This window comes from Biomphalaria glabrata, chromosome 15 (genome assembly GCF_947242115.1).
Source record: "Biomphalaria glabrata chromosome 15, xgBioGlab47.1, whole genome shotgun sequence".
NCBI classification, from domain to species: Eukaryota; Metazoa; Mollusca; class Gastropoda; family Planorbidae; genus Biomphalaria; species Biomphalaria glabrata.
In genome coordinates, this window is record NC_074725.1 from 6213387 (window position 1) to 6233458 (window position 20072).

General features: G+C 37.1%; 1 protein-coding gene across 2 annotated transcripts in view; it reads left to right on the top strand.

The window, feature by feature from the left end:
* The window catches only part of LOC106055813 (muscleblind-like protein 2a), a 293711-nt gene that overhangs the window by 178482 nt on the left and 95157 nt on the right, over positions 1–20072 (top strand). Inside the window, exon 1 of one of the 2 annotated variants that reach the window (XM_056012960.1) lies at positions 11497–11651. The exons of the other annotated variant lie outside the window; for it this stretch is intronic. The gene's annotated coding sequence lies outside the window, so the exon portion shown is untranslated. Of the gene's footprint in view, positions 1–11496; positions 11652–20072 lie in introns of those variants that run through there. 2 annotated transcript variants of the gene reach the window in all.

Sequence of the window (20072 nt, forward strand, 5' to 3'; positions counted from 1 at the left end):
CGTTTGTGTGTGATCGGTGTCTCAGATTTCATTTGTGATGCTAAAATGTTACATGAGGAAGAGGGGGATTTTTTATGCTGAAAATTTTTTTTAGCATTTCTAGCAATGTTTGTCTCGAATAAGTGTCCAAGAGCATCAATTAAAAAGATAAAGTTTTTGTTTTTTTTTTATGCTCAGATTGCCATACTTAAAATACTGCAGATGTGAGCATGATAAGACATTGACAAGGATGATCCGCGGAAACTAAAGGGGGCCATTTTTTTTTTTGATGGCCTTAATCTTTGTTTCTCTTTTCTTTGTTGGTGTACTCTGTGTTTAAATAAAACTTAATGTATTGTCGAACACAAATACTTAAAGATTTGAACTATATATATATATATATATATTTGACTTTCAATTTTAAATTCAGCGCTTAGAGTTATAGCGTCATCAAGTACTTCCTCTAAGATTTGCTTCTAACCTCGTTTACAGTGCCAGGCCTGGCTATAGGATAAGGGGAAACAAAACACGCGAAACTAAGAGGAAATCACTTTTTTTAAAGTTTTTATTTTGTCTTGAAATAGTTTCCACAGTCCAAAGTACACAGGGGAAGTATCACGGTGGAAAAAAAGTGAATACTGTTGTTACCGGTCGTTGACTTGTAGCACCAAACTGCTGGTAGACAACTAAACCGCTGTAGGCGTAATGTATCTTAACTAATAAAATTTCAAATAACTTATGAACAAACTAAATAACACTTTAATATAGACAAAATCAACTTGTGATCAAATGAAATAAATGTAGTAGACAGGAGTAACTCATTACAATAACACAACCAGTGTCTGGAGTCGTCTCCCCTCACTAAGACCAAGTGACGACAATGCCACTTTTGTTGCATCATTCACAACCAATCGCTAACCTCTTCCCCCCGTCACCATAGAAACACACACACACACACACACACACACACTCCATAAGAATTACATTTTGGAGTTTGGAACACGCAGTTTTTAAACGACGAATGGATTCCAATCTGATAACAGCTGACTTCAAGACGTTCTTTTTTTACCACAGGATTCGTAGTATTACTCGCTGAGCAGGTATGGCCATATTGACCAACTCTTATATCCAGGTGACAAGAGTCTGACTAAATGTACATCTTGATGAAATGAAAGTAAAGCTACCAGAAGAAGACGTTACATCAGCGGTTCTCAACCTTTTAAGCTCGGCGATCCCTTTTTACAATCCCCAACTCTGCTGCGACCCCCACTCACACACAAAGCAATAGAAGAATAGACAAAAACTATTCATTTTTTCGATGGTCTTTGGCGACCCCTGGCAAATCATCAATCGACCCCCAAGGGGGTCGCGACCCACAGGTTGAGAACCCCTGCGTTACACGTTCTTAGACCTCACAGCTTGCAGGAGATCGTCTTCGGCGGCTTCCAGGTTGTATCTCAATAGTAAAGTAAAGGAAGGTGATTCTTGGAAACAGTGCTGGGTCAACTCACAACGAGCTTTATTTTAAAGACACACTGTGTGTGCGTGGGGGGTGAGTGCAATGAGTGTGGGGAGTGGGTGTGTGGGTGAGTGTGGTGAGCGAGTGTGTATGGGGAAGACGAGGAGAAATGCAGAAGTCGTGAAAAAACTACTTGACATAGTGTTAACATATGGATACCACTTGCCTTTTGTTGATAGCCCATTATCTTGGATCCGTGCAGAAATATTTCGTTAACTCCAAGGCAAAATATAAATATATCTCTGTACGTGTGTGTTGATTCATTGAAGGTTGTGTAAGGAGGGGCGCCCTGTTATACACACAGTGAATGAGCTTACAAACTAAACAGTGTGAAGATGTTCAGACTGCTCTTCATTTGCTGTACGGACAGGAAACAAGCCACTCGATACTAAACGTTCACCATTTTGTTGTCTCTAGGACGTAGCTGTGTTCAGTGAGACACTTACTTACAACCCCATATCTTTTTTTATGTCGCTAGTTCACTTGACCAAGTAAGTTAGCCATGAGGGTCTAGCCTCTACAGTTTTTGTTGCACATCTTACGACACGTGATAAGATTGTGCTCGTTCTTAATACATAATCCTGTCATCGGACTGATATCTCAATGTGCACGTTTTTATCAATTCGTTTTTATGGCCTGGTACAATACAAAGAAATAAAATTTAACACTTAATTGCATATTTTAATCCAGGAGTTTAAAACCAATCAAAATATAAATATGAAAACATACAATAATAGTACAACGCAGAGTAGTATAATACACTCATAATTGCAAAGGGAAAAGCTCGTCACTCGAGACGTAAAAAATACCACAGATCAACTTTCAAGTTTGAAAAGAAACTTGTTTATGTTTGTTGCAAGTTCGACTTTAAGAATGTAATATGCCTACATCGGCTCTGTGGTACTAACTGTTTGGAGCTACAAACCAACGAGCGAGTATTAATACAAAGTTGTGTGGCGGGAGGAAGTGGTGTTTAAAACAAAAAGTAAAGAAATAGCGAAGGAAATGTCGAGACGGACAGACATTGGGTAGACAATAATGTCCTAGGTCTGGTCACCCATAGTCTGCTCTAGAACATTGGGTAGACAATAATGTCCTAGGTCTGGTCACACATAGTCTGCTCTAGAACATTGGGTAGACAATAATGTCCTAGGTCTGGTCACACATAGTCTGCTCTACAACATTGGGTAGACAATAATGTCCTAGGTCTGGTCACACATAGTCTGCTCTACAAATCATGTGCAGTAATCCGAGTAGGCGATTGAACCAATAAACTATTCATGTTGATCACGTCACTGATATACAGCTTATTTATTTATTTCTCTCATGGCGCTGACCTGGGCACTCGATTTACAAGAACTGGACAGGCACTCAGACCCACGTATAGACTGAGTATGTATATGTGTGTGTGAGTGGGGGGGGGCGAGTGTGGGGTGATGAAGTTAAATAAAGCTCCCAACTCCGCAGTGGACAACGGCGACGTCGGTCTCATCAGGTACGGGTCAAACTTATGGACCATGATGGATGCCAGGATGGCGTGACCCACTCCCGTTGTTTCCGGTGCTGGAACAGATCGTCCATGATAGGCTTGACACAAATTATGTTTGCCGAGTTCCGTGATTCGCTGGGGGGCTAGGGGGGTGTGTGCGCGTGGAAGGGGTGGGGGTAGGCTGGAGTGAGGGGCGAGAGTGAGATCGATGCCGTAGACTTTGTTACGTGAGCATGGCCACCATCCTGGCTAGGTGGGTAAGTGACTCACTCTCTCCCCTTTCAATACAACACGATCTCAAGGTCACTACCAAGAAGTAGACACAGAGAGTGAGTAAAAGAAAGGAGAGGATTGTGTTGCCTGCACCACAACAAAAGGTATCAGGTAGTTGGCACAATGAGCTCGTCACCTTGGGACACATTCCGGTGTCCTCCGCCTTCCACCCAACTCTTGACTAGTCTGTAAGTGTGTCTGCATATATGCGAGATATACGTCTAAGATCAAAGCTCTTGATGAGTTAAAGGATACGTCAGCGCAGGGTCTCGAACCTTAGCCCATTGCAGCATTCCCAAAAACACAGAGCACATAACCACTAGTTTCGAAACACATTAACACTTCAGACGTCAACGGCTCAGCAGTTGTTGTTTTCTTCTCGCGTCATGCAGACCTAGCCAGCTATTGCTACGACGTTTTTGGACCCCCCTTTCCCATGTCATGTTTGAAATAGAACGCATTGTCCAGTGTGTGTTTTAGCTTCATGTTTAGTAACGAAGGTAAAGAAATTTAGTTTTAACTCTATCTCTCACTGTGCACTCTTGGCATTCAGGCGGTGTAAATGTAACTGCAGTATTTCTCTTTGTGAAGAGAAATGTTATGTGCTTTCAATTAGTCACGGGTTATAGGTTTTCTGCAATACTTAAAGTTCAATTGGAATTACGTTTCAACTTTCGTCTGCGAGTAATATTGGTCGAAAGTAGAATAAAGAGCAGTTCTCAGAACTAATAAAGAAAGCCGTATCTGTGCGGTAGTGTTGTGTGTGTGTGTGTGTTTTCACACAGGTCATTTTTTTTGTTGTTGTTGTTTCCCCTTTTTTTTCTTTCAAAACTCTTTTATTATGCAGCCTGCCACTCCGTGTAGATGCGGCAAGCGGCAGCAAAGAGAGGGCAGGGGTCAAAGGTAGGGCTGAATAAATGATGGCGTGGTATCGAGTGCAGGCGAGCATTGACGACATTTTAATGCTCGCATTGAGAGATGAGTAGCGATGTGTGAGTCATGGCCTTGGTGCTGGAGACTTGGGGACAGGTCAACTTGACCCGCAGGTGTATACGCAGGTATGTTTCCTTGTTATTCCTCTGGTGACATTCCTGGTGTTGGGGAGGCAGGTACAGCTGGAAGTGTGTGTGTGCGTGCGTGGGTGAGTAAGAAGATTGCGACATGTTTTTGCACCTAACGTTGATAAATTGTAACCCCCTCTCTCTCTCTCTTACCTAAAGAGACGCTTCTGCATCTATTTACATCCGTGACCAGTACAATGTGTGAATGTGGCGCTTAAATAAGATTTTAGTCTTAAGAAGCATTCCCTAAGTTTTAAAGAAAGTTCTCAGTGTCTATCTTTGAACGTTATGTCTGCAGTCGCTCTACTCAAACACTGGACTGTCAGAAAGTCATTCATAGTATTGACTGGCTTGTATAATGGGTCCATAAGTCTCAACTTTCGTTTTAACGGTGTTTCTTATATGTAGCTTAAGTCTTCAACCTACTGTCTTGACTTGGCAGCGTGTCCAGAGTAGCACTGGTTTTACTCTCTCGAAATTGTTACTGTCACCTCACCTCTCTCTCTCTCTCTCTCTCTCTCTCACACACACACACACACACACACACACAAATATAGTAATATTGACATGCTCAACGATTATTTTCCCTCAAATGTATATATATCCTGTTAAGAATTTTTTTTTAAAAGTGGAGTGATGCTTTGGGCCTTTGTTTTATTTCTCTCACTGTCAGGATATAGCAAACAAAATATGTGCTCATCTTATTTGACTATTTCGATTGTGTAGATGACTTTATTTAATAATAATAATAATTATTGTCCGTAAGGAAATTTGTCTTACAATTTGTGCATTACACCAAACAAAACATTGTAATTATAAAAAAAATGTACATTCACACCTGACTCACTCATAATTTACATGTGAAAAGTTTATATCAAATTGTTTCTATTTAATGATTTGGTTGCCAGGGGAACAAAAGAGTGTTTGTGTCTGTTTGTCTTTGCTATCGGTGTCTTGTATCTTGTTTGGTAAAATCACAAAATCTTGACCCTAAGGGTGATTTTTTATTTCTAGAATGTTTTTAGCTTTTTTATTGATGTTTGTCTCAAACAGCTGCCCAAATGGGATTTGTTTTTTGACAATGACTTTACCAGCAGCATTAAGGATTCTATGGAGTTTATTTTTATTTTTAATGCTCAGATTGCCATACCAGGCGGTGATATTAAAACTTAAAATATTGCAGATGTGAGCGTGATAAAACATATCCAAGGCCTTTTCATTAACATTAAACGAGGACAGTTTTCTCAGTAATCATAATCTTTGCTGCCCTTTTTTTGCTGATATAATCAGTATTTTCAGTAAAATTTAGTTTATTGTCTAGAATAGTACCAAGGTATTTAAAGGTTTGCACTATTTCAATAGTCTCTCCAGCTACAGAAACAATATCATTTTCCTTCTTTTCCCGTCTTTAGTTGTTGTTTTTTTTGACATTAAAAAATTCATGTATGTTACACAATTTCATGACAATGTCTCTGAATTAAAAGCTTACACACAAAATGGCTAACGAAGTTAAATTCATTATCTATTGCTAAGAATAAGGTAGCATGCTAGCTCCGAGTTAAAGGCATCTCATCTTCAGTCATTGCTAACCTTCAAGACAGGTAGACATTCTTAGCGTGGCCAAACAGAGGCGTTAAGTCCATTAGGCATGCATGGATGCACACTATTTGCTTGTTTTGTTTTATATGTTTCGAATGTTCCTTACAAATGGAAGATTGTTACATCCTGACCCTAACCTCCAGCAGGGATGGCGGCGAGCAGGGCTTGAACACGGGACAAGTGGGACGACAGTCCAATACGCCTACCACACGACAGATACTCCTCGCTGCTTCCCTTTGCATGCTTCATTGGCGGAGTGACCTTGTTTCAAATGCTTTTACTCGATGTACTCAAATTGGCACTGTTGTGTAATCTAGACATTTTGTCTCACAGAATGTCCCTGAATACAAGGAGGTATTTCAAAGTGTAGTACTGTACAAATCATCATCTAGCGGCAAAGTCCACTCTGTGGCTAAATGTTAGCGAACATCTTTCAAGTGTTCTTCCTATTTGGCAATAGTTTATGTGTTATTGTATACCTAGAGGAAACATTATGGGAAAGAGAAGAGTTGGACTAGTTTGTACTTAATACTAGTATTAACTTAGGTCAAAAATCAGAGATAGTACTAGTATTAACTCAGGTCAAAAATCAAAAATAGTACTAGTATTAACTCAGGTCAAAAATCAAAAATAGTACTAGTATTAACTCAGGTAAAAAATCAAAGATAGTACAAGCATTAACTCAGGTCAAAATTCAAAGATAGTACAAACATTAACTGAGGTCAAAAATCAAAAATAGTACTAGTATTAACTCAGGTAAAAAATCAAAGATAGTACAAGCATTAACTGAGGTCAAAAATCAAAAATAGTACTAGTATTAGCTCAGGTAAAAAATCAAAGATAGTACAAGCATTAACTGAGGTCAAAAATCAAAAATAGTACTAGTATTAACTCAGGTCAAAAATAAAAAATAGTACTAGTATTAACTCAGGTCAAAAATCAAAAATAGTACTAGTATTAACTCAGGTAAAAAATCAAAGATAGTACAAGCATTAACTCAGGTCAAAAATCAAAGATAGTACAAACATTAACTGAGGTCAAAAATCAAAAATAGTACTAGTATTAACTCAGGTCAAAAATCAAAAATAGTACTAGTATTAACTCAGGTAAAAAATCAAAGATAGTACAAGCATTAACCCAGGTCAAAAATCAAAGATAGTACAAACATTAACTCAGGTCAAAAATCAAAAATAGTACTAGTATTAACTCAGGTCAAAAATCAAAGATAGTACAAGCATTAACCCAGGTCAAAAATCAAAGATAGTACAAACATTAACTGAGGTCAAAAATCAAAAATAGTACTAGTATTAACTCAGGTCAAAAATCAAAAATAGTACTAGTATTAACTCAGGTAAAAAATCAAAGATAGTACAAGCATTAACCCAGGTCAAAAATCAAAGATAGTACAAACATTAACTCAGGTCAAAAATCAAAAATAGTACTAGTATTAACTCAGGTCAAAAATCAAAGATAGTACAAGCATTAACCCAGGTCAAAAATCAAAGATAGTACAAACATTAACTGAGGTCAAAAATCAAAAATAGTACTAGTATTAACTCAGGTCAAAAATCAAAGATAGTACAAGCATTAACTGAGGTCAAAAATCAAAAATAGTACTAGTATTAACTCAGGTCAAAAATCAAAGATAGTACAAGCATTAACTCAGGTCAAAAATCAAAGATAGTACAAGCATTAACCCAGGTCAAAAATCAAAGATAGTACAAGCATTAACTCAGGTCAAAAATCAAAGATAGTACAAGTATTAACTCAGGTCAAAAATCAATGATAGTACAAGTATTAACTCAGGTCAAAAATCAAAGATAGTACAAGTATTAACTCAGGTCAAAAATCAATGATAGTACAAGCATTAACTCGGGTCAAAAATCAAAGATAGTACACGCATTAACTCAGGTCAAAAATCAAAGATAGTACAAGCATTAACTTAGGTCAAAAATCAAAGATAGTACAAGCATTAACTCAGGTCAAAAATCAATGATAGTACAAGTATTAACTTAGGTCAAAAATCAAAGATAGTACAAGTATTAACTCAGGTCAAAAATCAAATATAGTACAAGTATTAACTCAGGTCAAAAATCAATGATAGTACAAGCATTAACTCGGGTCAAAAATCAAAGATAGTACAAGCATTAACTCAGGTCAAAAATCAAAGATAGTACAAGCATTAACTTAGGTCAAAAATCAAAGATAGTACAAGCATTAACTCAGGTCAAAAATCAATGATAGTACAAGTATTAACTTAGGTCAAAAATCAAAGATAGTACAAGTATTAACTCAGGTCAAAAATCAAATATAGTACAAGTATTAACTCAGGTCAAAAATCAAAGATAGTACAAGTATTAACTCAGGTCAAAAATCAAATATAGTACAAGTATTAACTCATGTCAAAAATCAAAGATAGTACAAGTATTAACTCAGGTCAAAATTCAAAGATAGTACAAACATTAACTGAGGTCAAAAATCAAAAATAGTACTAGTATTAACTCAGGTCAAAAATCAAATATAGTACAAGTATTAACTCAGGTCAAAAATCAAAGATAGTACAAGTATTAACTCAGGTCAAAAATCAAATATAGTACAAGTATTAACTCATGTCAAAAATCAAAGATAGTACAAGTATTAACTCAGGTCAAAATTCAAAGATAGTACAAGCATTAACTGAGGTCAAAAATCAAAAATAGTACTAGTATCAGGTCAGGTAAAAATCAAAGATAGTACAAGCATTAACTGAGGTCAAAAATCAAAAATAGTACTAGTATCAGGTCAGGTAAAAATCAAAGATAGTACAAGCATTAACCCAGGTCAAAAATCAAAGATAGTACAAACATTAACTCAGGTCAAAAATCAAAAATAGTACTAGTATTAACTCAGGTCAAAAATCAAAGATAGTACAAGCATTAACCCAGGTCAAAAATCAAAGATAGTACAAACATTAACTGAGGTCAAAAATCAAAAATAGTACTAGTATTAACTCAGGTAAAAAATCAAAGATAGTACAAGCATTAACTGAGGTCAAAAATCAAAAATAGTACTAGTATTAACTCAGGTCAAAAATCAAAGATAGTACAAGCATTAACTCAGGTCAAAAATCAAAGATAGTACAAGCATTAACCCAGGTCAAAAATCAAAGATAGTACAAGCATTAACTCAGGTCAAAAATCAAAGATAGTACAAGTATTAACTCAGGTCAAAAATCAATGATAGTACAAGTATTAACTCAGGTCAAAAATCAAAGATAGTACAAGTATTAACTCAGGTCAAAAATCAATGATAGTACAAGCATTAACTCGGGTCAAAAATCAAAGATAGTACAAGCATTAACTCAGGTCAAAAATCAAAGATAGTACAAGCATTAACTTAGGTCAAAAATCAAAGATAGTACAAGCATTAACTCAGGTCAAAAATCAATGATAGTACAAGTATTAACTTAGGTCAAAAATCAAAGATAGTACAAGTATTAACTCAGGTCAAAAATCAAATATAGTACAAGTATTAACTCAGGTCAAAAATCAAAGATAGTACAAGTATTAACTCAGGTCAAAAATCAAATATAGTACAAGTATTAACTCAGGTCAAAAATCAAAGATAGTACAAGTATTAACTCAGGTCAAAATTCAAAGATAGTACAAACATTAACTGAGGTCAAAAATCAAAAATAGTACTAGTATTAACTCAGGTAAAAAATCAAAGATAGTACAAGCATTAACTGAGGTCAAAAATCAAAAATAGTACTAGTATTAGCTCAGGTAAAAAATCAAAGATAGTACAAGCATTAACTGAGGTCAAAAATCAAAAATAGTACTAGTATTAACTCAGGTCAAAAATCAAAAATAGTACTAGTATTAACTCAGGTCAAAAATCAAAAATAGTACTAGTATTAACTCAGGTAAAAAATCAAAGATAGTACAAACATTAACTGAGGTCAAAAATCAAAAATAGTACTAGTATTAACTCAGGTCAAAAATCAAAAATAGTACTAGTATTAACTCAGGTAAAAAATCAAAGATAGTACAAGCATTAACCCAGGTCAAAAATCAAAGATAGTACAAACATTAACTCAGGTCAAAAATCAAAAATAGTACTAGTATTAACTCAGGTCAAAAATCAAAGATAGTACAAGCATTAACCCAGGTCAAAAATCAAAGATAGTACAAACATTAACTGAGGTCAAAAATCAAAGATAGTACAAGTATTAACTCAGGTCAAAAATCAAATATAGTACAAGTATTAACTCAGGTCAAAAATCAAAAATAGTACTAGTATTAACTCAGGTCAAAAATCAAAGATAGTACAAGCATTAACTCAGGTCAAAAATCAAAGATAGTACAAGCATTAACCCAGGTCAAAAATCAAAGATAGTACAAGCATTAACTCAGGTCAAAAATCAAAGATAGTACAAGTATTAACTCAGGTCAAAAATCAATGATAGTACAAGTATTAACTCAGGTCAAAAATCAAAGATAGTACAAGTATTAACTCAGGTCAAAAATCAATGATAGTACAAGCATTAACTCGGGTCAAAAATCAAAGATAGTACAAGCATTAACTTAGGTCAAAAATCAAAGATAGTACAAGCATTAACTCAGGTCAAAAATCAATGATAGTACAAGTATTAACTTAGGTCAAAAATCAAAGATAGTACAAGTATTAACTCAGGTCAAAAATCAAATATAGTACAAGTATTAACTCAGGTCAAAAATCAAAGATAGTACAAGTATTAACTCAGGTCAAAAATCAAATATAGTACAAGTATTAACTCAGGTCAAAAATCAAAGATAGTACAAGTATTAACTCAGGTCAAAAATCAAATATAGTACAAGTATTAACTCAGGTCAAAAATCAAAGATAGTTCAAGTATTACTCAGGTCAAAAATGAAAGAAGGACGGCTGCCTGGTCGTGTGTTCGCTTCGGACTGTCGACCCATTTGTCCCGAGTTTGAACTCTGCCCCTCTGCCTTTCTGCTGAAGGTTCTAAGGACGTCATAATGTTTTGCTGAAGGAACCTTAGAGACGTGTGAAACAAAGATCAGGACAACTTGAGTGACCGGCCACAAATATTTAGTTTTGACATTTCTCAAACTTCATTAAAGAGATAATTAAACAGGCGAAGGGTAAGAAGGAATCAACAAACAAATGACACACTGACACTAATGAGGATCAAAACACTGTCCCCCCCCCCTCCCATCCCTTTGTGATACTGGCGTAACTGGCCGTGTGAGTACACTGTGAGTCAAGTGGACAGTGGCCAGTATAGTGATGTTCTCATTTGTCTAAATCTGTGACTCGTCTCACTTTCTCATCCCCCCCTCCCTACACCACCCCGCCGCCCGTTATTTTTTAATTAACTCGTCATTGTTTGCCTCTGCCTTTGACTCATTGCATGACGTAACGCGGCGGTCTACCTTCACTTCCCGTCTGCCTCACCCCGCCATCTCCCCCCCCCCCCCGTCTTGTTGTTTTTTTTAAACCCTCTCTATCCTTCGTGTTCTTCCTTGGTCCGTCCTCCTTCTTTGTCATTCCCCGCTATTGGAGTCTCTCTCTCTCTCTCTCTCTCTCTCGCTCTCACATGTAGCGAGACATAGAGCGAACTTTGTAGCCGAGTGAGACCACGTTCAAGTGACTGGCTTGGATTAGTGTGACCATGTTGAGGAACGTCATACTTGGAGGTGCTTCTATTCTTGGACTCTAACGGCTTCTACTTCCAATCAGCCAGGTTCTTCATTTATTTTTATTTATTTTTGTTTGTTTACTAGCATTTGTTTTCTTTGAATGTTTACCGTCAAACTTGGTTGTGTCGATCTTTGTTTTGTGGATCTACATTTAAATTCGAAACACTAGAGTGGGTTTCATTTGAGGATGTTGCTGGGTCACCGTAGTTGGTGAGCTCGTCATCTTTCGGAAGTTAGACACGAGAAAACATTCAAGACATAGTGCATATTTGATTATCATTGGAGTGAAATTTGAACCTGGTTTGTACCTCTACCAAATCGAGACATTGTACCTCTACCAAATCGAGACATTGTACCTCTACCAAATCGAGACATTGTACCTCTACCAAATCGAGACATTGTACCTCTACCAAATCGAGACATTGTACCTCTACCAAATCGAGACATTGTACCTCTACCAAATCGAGACATTGTACCTCTACCAAATCGAGACATTGTACCTCTACCAAATCGAGACATTGTACCTCTACCAAATCGAGACATTGTACCTCTGCCAAATCGAGACTTTGTACCTCTACCAAATCGAGACATTGTACCTCTACCAAATCGAGACATTGTACCTCTACCAAATCGAGACATTGTACCTCTACCAAATCGAGACATTGTACCTCTACCAAATCGAGACATTGTACCTCTACCAAATCGAGACATTGTACCTCTACCAAATCGAGACATTGTACCTCTACCAAGTCGAGACATTGTACCTCTACCAAATCGAGACATTGTACCTCTACCAAATCGAGACATTGTACCTCTACCAAATCGAGACATTGTACCTCTACCAAATCGAGACATTGTACCTCTACCAAATCGAGACATTGTACCTCTACCAAATCGAGACATTGTACCTCTACCAAATCGAGACATTGTACCTCTACCAAATCGAGACATTGTACCTCTACCAAATCGAGACATTGTACCTCTACCAAATCGAGACATTGTACCTCTACCAAATCGAGACATTGTACCTCTACCAAATCGAGACATTGTACCTCTACCAAATCGAGACATTGTACCTCTACCAAGTCGAGACATTGTACCTCTACCAAATCGAGACATTGTACCTCTACCAAATCGAGACATTGTACCTCTACCAAATCGAGACATTGTACCTCTACCAAATCGAGACATTGTACCTCTACCAAATCGAGACATTGTACCTCTACCAAATCGAGACATTGTACCTCTACCAAATCGAGACATTGTACCTCTACCAAATCGAGACATTGTACCTCTACCAAATCGAGACATTGTACCTCTACCAAATCGAGACATTGTACCTCTACCAAATCGAGACATTGTACCTCTACCAAATCGAGACATTGTACCTCTACCAAATCGAGACATTGTACCTCTACCAAATCGAGACTATCTTGGGATGAATTTCTTAGTTGTTGGTGTTTTTTTTTTCCTTTTCGTTTAGATCTAGATCTGTATGTGTGCTTCGTTTGAAACGTGTGTGTGTGTTTGTATCACGCTTTGTTTCGTGTGTATGTGTTTTCGCGTTGACCTTTAGGTGCCGACTGTGGTGTTGTGTTTGTGTATGGAAGTGAGCAGCTCAGTGCTGGATGTTGCGCTCACGTTACAACACTCACTCGGGAATTCACGTGCGCTGAGTTTGTCCTTCTTGACAGGTAAAACGGAATTCTTTAGAGTTTTTTTTTTATTTTTTTTAAAAGGTGTTGTTAGAGGAAGATAGAAATATTTGAAGATAACTTGGGGGTCTTAAAATGTTTACTTTGCCAGCGGCATATTATCGTAGTGTATATATTAAAGTTGATAGCTGGCGGTTATATTACTGAACTGTATACTGTATATATGAAAGTGGATAACTATTGGTTATATTAGTGAAGTGTATATATTTAAGTGTACATGTACATTGTGTATTTAGTTTTAGAGCTAGGGGTTATATTTGTAAAGTTTATATATAGCCAGGATTGGATTTAGACTTCCCTTGAGATATGAGTAACTCAATTTTAACCCTCTATTCAAAATTATTGAGAATATCCCTAAACCATTTTTAGGGCTCCGAAGCAAACTAAGGCCCTACGCTCTAGCTTATGTTTCTGACAGCTAAATCCAGCACTCTACATAGCTAGTAGTTATATTAGTTAAGTGTACACATAGCCATTGGTTATATTAGTAAAGTTTATACGTAGCTAGGAGTTATATTAGTAAAGTTTATACGTAGCTAGGAGTTATATTAGTAAAGTTTATACGTAGCTAGGAGTTATATTAGTAAAGTTTATACGTAGCTAGGAGTTATATTAGTAAAGTTTATACGTAGCTAGGAGTTATATTAGTAAAGGTTATACGTAGCTAGGAGTTATATTAGTAAAGGTTATACGTAGCTATTATGTATGTTAGTTAAGTGGATACGTAGCTAGAAGTTGTGTTAGTTAAGTTTATACGTAGCTAGAAGTTATGTTAGGAAAGTGTGTACATAGTTAGTGGTTATATTGGTAAAGTGTACACATAGCTAGTGGTCATATTAGTAAAGTGAGTACATAGCCAGTGGTTCTGTTAGTAATAGGTAGTAATAGGCCTACATAGCTAGTGGTTCTATTAGTAATAGATAGTAATAGGCCTATATGGCTAGTGGTTCAATTAGTAATAGATAGTAATAGGCCTATATGGCTAGTGGTTCTATTAGTAAAGTGTATAGGCCTGTGTGGTTAGTGGTTCTATTAGTAAAGTGTATAGCAATATATAAGTAGTGGTTCTATAAATAAAGTGTATAGCAATATATTGGTAGTGGTTCTATTAGTAAAGTGTATAGACCTACATAGCTAGTGGTTCTGTAACTGAGCAGTGTTTGTGCTGCATATTCTGATTTCATTGAACGAACGTTTGTGAAAAAAAAAAAAATAGACTCCATGCGCATGTCTAAAACTAAACGCATTTGAAATTTTTTTTGTTTACAATGGATCACTTTTTGTGTGTGTGTTATCTTTCATTTTCTTGTCTGTCTCACATTTCCAACTTGTTCCCTTCAGCACAATGTCAATTGCAGTCTCGAAAGATTGTCTGCTCCTAGCTGCCTTCCAACACACACCATTCAAACTTACACAATTTTTGTTTTATTTGAAACTCTCTATTTTTACACCCCAATTTCTTTACTCCTTCGACCCCCCTTCCCACCTTTGACATTTCTCCCTCGACTCTGTTGTGGAGGCTGGACGTGAGGATGCACCGAGGAAGCTAGGGTCCGGGTCACGGTGACATTCAACGTAGCCATTTTTAACTTTTTGAGAAAAACACTGGCCTATATGCAGGTCTGGAGTGTAGATCACAAAAATGTTGTGGGTAGTGGTCGCTGTGGCGGTATCGTTGTCCTTAGAGTGTATTTGAATATATAAGCAAGAACAATGTGATCACATTGTCACACTGATCTCTCACTAACATGCACAAACGAAGAAATTGTGTGTGTGTGTAATGATTAGAACAGCGCTCCATCAGTTAAGTTGTCATTAATGTCACTCAGATAGTGCGCCTGGTTAAAAATTCATGTCCAGTCACCAAAAACCGAGATTCCAGAAAGAGGCCGAGCAATGTTTAGTTTCAGTTGATTTGAAATGTATGAATGGTGATGGAATAGAGAAGTCTTCTTTTTAGTCTAGGAGATGGTGAATGGTTGAAGACGGTGCATTATAGCTTAAAGGCTTCTCTTAGAAATTAAAACAAATAAAACTTATTGGGGTTACGCTCTTTCCTCCTCTCTCTCCTCTCTCTTTCCTCTCTCTCTCTCTTCTTACTACCCTCTCTCTCTCTCTTTCTTCTCTCTCTCTCTCTCTTCTTACTACCCTCTCTCTCTCTTTCCTCTCTCTCTCTCTCTTCTTACTACCCTCTCTCTCTTTCCTCTCTCTCTCTCTCTTCTTACTACCCTCTCTCTCTCTCTTCTTACTACCCTCTCTCTCTTTCCTCTCTCTCTCTCTCTTCTTACTACCCTCTCTCTCTCTCTTCTTACTACCCTCTCTCTCTTCTTACTACCCTCTCTCTCTCTCTTCTTACTACCCTCTCTCTCTCTCTCTTCTTACTACCCTCTCTCTCTCTCTTCTTACTACCCTCTCTCTCTCTCTCTTCTTACTACCCTCTCTCTCTTTCCTCTCTCTCTCTCTCTTCTTACTACCCTCTCTCTCTTTCCTCTCTCTCTCTCTCTCTTCTTACTACCCTCTCTCTCTCTCTTCTTACTACCCTCTCTCTCTTTCCTCTCTCTCTCTCTCTTCTTACTACCCTCTCTCTCTCTTTCCTCTCTCTCTCTCTCTCTCTCTTCTTACTACCCTCTCTCTCTCTTTCCTCTCTCTCTTCTTACTACCCTCTCTCTCTCTTTCCTCTCTCTCTCTCTCTCTTCTTACTATCGTCTCTTTCTTTCCTTTCCTCTCTTTCTCTTGTCTTTCTTCTCTCTCTTTCTTTCTTCTTTCTCTTTCTTCTCTTTCTTTCTCTTCTCTCAATCTCTTCTCTCTCTTCTCTACCTCCCTCTCTTCAGTCTCCTCAGTTTTGTGATAATTGTGTGTTGTTTTTTTTTAGTCGCTGTCTATTCCCATGCTATAAAAGGAACCATAATTTAATGCCTGGTCTCACGCCAGAAAAGTAAAAAGTGTGACGGAGAAAAAAAAAAGGGGGGGGGTGGTGAGGGCAGACGTCGATCCCTGCCACCCCTTCCCTTCCCGTTTTTCCCCCCCACTCCAACGTTTGAGTGAGTGTATAGATGTAGTAGCGGTGACAGCTTCAGCGACGTGCTGCCCTCAACTTGGAGCTCAGCAGACAGATCAACATCCGAGTTGACTAGTCTAGTCCTACCACATAGGCTCGTGTTTCCTGTCAGTACATACTTATTGATTACTTTGTGCCGAACATTCAATTGTTTTTGACTTTTTTTTCTCTATTCAAGTCATTGGAGAATTTGTACTTGGGCTAGCGGAGGGAGGGTTTTTTATTTACAACTAGTTTCCAACATCAATAACAAGAAAACAACATTGGCTGGAGAAAGTGACTACTAATAGAACTCACTTTTGTTCCAATACACTCTCAGAAAATATAGTCAAAGTAATGAAAGTTAGTTAGTCATGCATTTTTAAAAATTTATTTCGGATATCAAACTTTTGTAAACTCCGACCCATTGATTGTTAGGGTATGGAATTGTAGAAGAGAGTTCACTATTTCCTTGAGCTCTGTTGGAATGTAGTCAGATTATTTGTTTATATTTTTCAGTACGATATTTTATTGAAGAAAGAGATGCTTGGATCCAGGGTGGAAATTCATTGTGTTGGATTCTATAGTTTGTATTTTCAAGTTGGTACTTCTTTTTTAGGTTCAGAGATTCTTGAACAAAAGTATTCCTTTGAGACGGTTTTAATGCCAGATTTGTGGATTTTAATATTGATTGGGTGCCTTTCTAAGGTTTTCATTTTGAAGGTTATGATTTAATATTAGCAGTAATTGTTTGATACGTCTATAAATCTTCTATTTCTTAGCACTCTTAGTTGTTTTTGTTTTTTTTAGTTTTACGGGCCCGCACTTTGTGCTCGGATCACGCTACGCTACTGTAGGCGTCTTTGTTATGAGTTTGTTGTCCGTCTCATTGATTCACACAGCTTCTCCGTGTGCTGTCTTTAATAAGGCCACGTCACACTAACCTGACATTCTAGAGAGAGTTTTACAAGAGCGCAATATCTAGGCAGCTAAAGCTCATACACACATCACACAAACACACACACACTTATCACACACACACATCACACAAACCTTTAAACTGTCTTAAAATGTCTGGAAGCAGGTTTCTTGTCTGTTCTCTGATTACAACAAAGCAAACAAACAAAAGGCCTTGACCCTGGTCCCAAGACAGGAATGAGCAGAAACATCTAATCTAATTTCTTTCCCAACTCTCTTGACTGGGAGGGAAATAATTTCATCCGTCTCGCTCGTTTTCATTTTAATTACTGACGAGTCTTGGGGGAAAAAGTTTTTTTTGCGATGATCAATTTGTGTTTTTGTTTCGCTTACATTTGTACCAGGTGATGGATTCGTAATAAACTTTGGGTTTTAAAGACACCTCGAGCTCAACGAGCTATGCAGTAGCATTAGTAAATATGGAAAGTGGAGTGATAAGAATGGTCTTGATCTCTACTAGGTCAGTGGGTGGCCACGTAGCAGGAGGAAGAGTCACTCTTCAGCGAGGGAGGGGAGTGGGAAATGCTGCTTTAATATTTTCTAAAATTTTAATTCTTTCTCTCCTTCACGCTCCCTCTCCTCTCTTTGTCTTTTTTGCTCTCTTTATTTCTTCTTCTCTTCCTCTCTCTCTCTTCTTATCTCTCTCTTTCTTACATTTCCTCCTCTCTCATACTTCTCTTTCTCCTTCTTTTTACAAAGCTTATGTCAACTTACTTTGTCTGGTAGAAAGTTTGTACACGTGATTCCTCCCACAAAAATTCTCGGATCAATTTGAAACTCTGCACAATTATTCATTGGCATAGACGAGACATGAAACAATGAAAACAATTAGTCCATACAGTTCTGGAAATTAATTATTTTGTTTGATAGCAAAAAGAAAAAATTGGTCCTCAGTATTCACAGATATTGGTGGGAGGGTTTGGTCCCCTTAGATAATTGTACTCTTTATTTCTAAGTGCACACCCATTCTAGGATCAAATTGAAACTTTATACACGTATTTATTGTACCTAACAAAATATTAATTAATTAAGAAAAATGACCAATTAGTCTATTAATTGTTGGTAATTAATGTTTTGGGTTGATATCGAAAATGGGAAATTACTTCTACATTTTTGAGAGATACAATTGTAATTGCAGAGTTCTTCCCATTAAATAAGCTTTTTTTTTTTGCTTGTTCTCTGTCCTTCTTTCTCCTTCTCTTTTTCTCTCCTCTCTCTCCTTATCTCTCTACATCTCCTTCTCATTATTACTAATTAGAGTTTGAACGCTTTAACGTACTAAGTGGCTTGAAAAAAAACGTAAGTCCGGCATTTTTTTTTATTTATTTCACAAAACCATCAACTCTACCAGATATGTATTATTTCGGGCATTATTGCGCAATTCAACTAACTTGGTTGATTTATATTTTATTGGTTTGCGAGGTCTATGGTCGTCTCTCAATACTTTGTAAATACTTGATTTGATTATGTGTCGTTCATGTTTGCTGTTTTAGTTTCACATTGTATTATTTCTGTCTCTGTCTCTGTATTATATTTCTGTCTCCCGTAAAAACCGGTGTGAGAAGCATCCATTCTTTGATGTCTGCCCGACATCTGACCTGCTTGTCTTTCAACTGGAACTGTAAGAATGTCTTTGCTAGTTCTGGCGTACCAGACGATGTGTTGTTAAATCAGTGATGTCCTATTCCAATAGACACTGTGATTACGCCAGTCATGTATCGTATGATACTGGTATTAAAGACGTCATGTCCGAACATTGTCTCAAGCATATCATTTCCATGGCTTAGATTTAAAAGCAACAACACACAACTCCTGCACATGATTGGTAAATACTATGTTTGCAATTGTTCTCAAAACAAGACACCAGATCCTTTTGAAATCGCGAGATATGTATTATTTTATTAGATTGTATTTATTAATATTTACTTTTCACTTTTTGTGTGGGTAATTGATGATTTGCAGAGCTCTGTACTTCTGCTAGCTGCTTAAACCACACCAAGCAATACTACTTTGTCTGGAACCAAAAAAAATATTCCTATTAAAAACACAATGCCTTCTTTATACAACTTGTAGAGCGAGTGTTTTTCTCTTGATAACTAATGAATGTCAGATTTAAAAACAATGGCACATTTTTTTTTTTACTCCGCCCTTCCCCTCTCCCCGAGAAAGACTCCTGGTCAAGCGAATGTCTAGATCTAGTACACTTTAAGATATTCTAATGACAGGCATTTAGAGCTTGACTATAAAGACGATTCGCGAAATTTTCCTGATTATTAAACTCTTCAGTCAGAAAAGTCTTGCATTCGGTCATTCCCGAAAGCGATGTCCTGTCAAGAACGCGATAGTCCTTTCAAAACCGATGTTGGATATAGACCTAGAATTAGATCTCTAGCCAAATTTAAATTGATTTCATTTTTTACTTGAAAAATGATAACGATCAAACTAGAGTTTTCCCCGTATGGCCAACCAGTTAGTAATTCTTTTCTCAGATAAATACATCAACCGTTAAATTTCTAGACAAATCGCTGGAGCCCTTTTTGAGATCAGCGTCCATGTTCTTCCATGAAGTTATGACATGATTAGAGGTATTGTAAAAAGAAAAGTTTTGAATAAAAAAAATAACCTTAATTATTATCTAACAATTATCGTCTTAATTTTTTTTTCTGAATCGATTTACCAAACCATGTCCGGCGAATGTAGACGTGTTTTTAGAGCCAGCAACTTTGTGTGAGAAC